A 2,306-nucleotide genomic window follows, 5' to 3' on the forward strand; every position below is an offset into this window, starting at 1 on the left:
GTGCGCCATTAGTGTCTTCCACACTAATGGCGCATCTCCACATGGTGCGCCATTAGTATATAGTAGTGGCGCACCACTTCTCTGGTGCGCCATTAGTGTCAATTTCATCTTTAGCCCTTTTCCTAGTAGTGCCAACAACGTCGACGAGAAGAAGGTTGTGTAGTAGACATCAAGCTCTTTTCTGGCGCCATTGTCGGGGAGGTTATTGCTTGAAGGTATATCTTTAAATCTTGTAATTGGATCTTTTTGTTTCTTGTTTTATCACTAGTTTAGTTTATTAAAGAAAACTACAAAAAAATGGAATTGAGGGTGCATCATATTCTTCATCTTTTCAATATCTTTCGTGAAAATGATAGAAAGGAAAATTGTGCCCAAGTGTTAGAAGAAAAATGCATTAAAATATTGGGCACTAAATCTTTCGATGACGATCATGATTGCAATGTTGTTAGCATGAATTCTTTAAATATCCATGATGCTAATGATATGCAAAGCCACAAGTTTGGGGATGCTATGTTTGATGAAGATGATATTTTTTGTCCACCAAGTTTTGATGAGCAAATTTGTTATGATGAAAGAATCCCTCATATCTATGATGATTATTATGATGACACATATGCTATAAAGGATAATGATATCCATGAAACTTTTCATCATGATTTCAACTTTCAATTGGATTATGCCTCAGATAATAGTTATTTTGTTGAGTTTTCTCCCATTACTATTCATGAGAAGAAATTTTCTTATTATGTGGAGAGTAATAAAAATTCTATGCTTGTAGATCATGAAAAGAATGCTTTATGTGTAGTTATATTGTTGAATTCATTCATTATGCTACTGAAAATTAATACGATGGAGGAATATATGCTTGTAGGAATTGCAATAATACCAAGTTTCCTCTCTATGTGCTTAAAATCTTGAAGTTATGCTTGTTTTGCTTGCCTATGCTAGTTGATTTTTGTGCCCATAAATTGTTTGCTCACAAAATCCCTATGCATAGGAAGTGGGTTAGACTTAAATGTGCTAGTCATATTCTTCATGATGCTCTCTTTATGTTTCAATTTTTATCTTTTATGTGAGCATCATTGAAATCATCATGCCTAGCTAGGGGCGTTAAACGATAGCGCTTGTTGGGAGGCAACCCAATTTTATTTTTGTTCTTTGCCTTTTTATCCTGTTTAGTAATAAATAATCTATCTAGCTTCTGTTATGATTGTGTCTTTTATGTTTTGATTAGTGTTTGTATCAAGTAAAGCCTTTAGGATCTTCTTGGGTGATTGTTGTTTGATCTTGCTGATAAAAACAGAAAGTATGCGCTCACGAAAATAATTATCATTTTTTACCAGAGAGCGATAAAATACCAATTCAAACTGCAGTAGATCAATATACTTTTTTTATCCTGGTGGTCCTAATTTTTCAGAATTTTTGGAGTTACAGAAGTATTGGAAATATCCAGATTACTACAGACTAGTCTGTTTTTGACAAATTCTGTTTTCATTGTGTTGTTACTTATTTTGATGAATCTATGAGTAGTATCGGAGGGTATGAACCATAGAGAAGTTGGAATAAAGTAGATATTACACCAATATGAATTTAGAATGAGTTCACAATAGTACCTAAGTGGTGATTTATTTTCTTATACTAACAGAGCTTACGAGTTTTCTGTTAAGTTTTGTGTTGTGAAGTTTTCAAGTTTTGGGTAAGATTCGATGGACCATGAAATAAGGAGTGGCAAGAGCCTAAGCTTGGGGATGCCCAAGGCACCTCAAGGTAATATTCAAGGACAACCAAGAGCCTAAGCTTGGGGATGCCCCGGATGGAATCCCCTCGTTCGTCTTCGTTCATTGGTAACTTTACTTGGAGCTATATTTTTATTCACCACATGATATGTGTTTTGCTTGGAGTGTCATTTTATTTTCTTTTGTTTTGCTTGCTCTTCGAATAAATTACCAAGAGCTGAAATTCTTAAATGTTAGAGAGTCTTCACACAGTTGCATAATTATTCAACTACTCATTGATCTTCACTTATATCTTTCGGAATAGTTTGTCGTTTGCTCTAGTGCTTCACTTATATCTTTTAGAGAACGATGATGGTTTTATTTTGAAAAAATAGATGAACTCTCATGCTTTACTTATATTATTTTGAGAGTCTTTAGAACAACATGGTAATTTTTCTTTGGTTATGAATTTAGTCCTAATATGATAGGCATCCAAGAGGGATATAATAAAAACTTTCATTAAAGTGCATTGAAGACTATGAGAAGTTTGATTTTTGATGATTGTTTTGAGACATGTGGATGGTGATATTA

Source organism: Triticum dicoccoides, chromosome 4A (genome assembly GCF_002162155.2).
Source record: "Triticum dicoccoides isolate Atlit2015 ecotype Zavitan chromosome 4A, WEW_v2.0, whole genome shotgun sequence".
NCBI classification, from domain to species: domain Eukaryota; kingdom Viridiplantae; phylum Streptophyta; class Magnoliopsida; order Poales; family Poaceae; genus Triticum; species Triticum dicoccoides.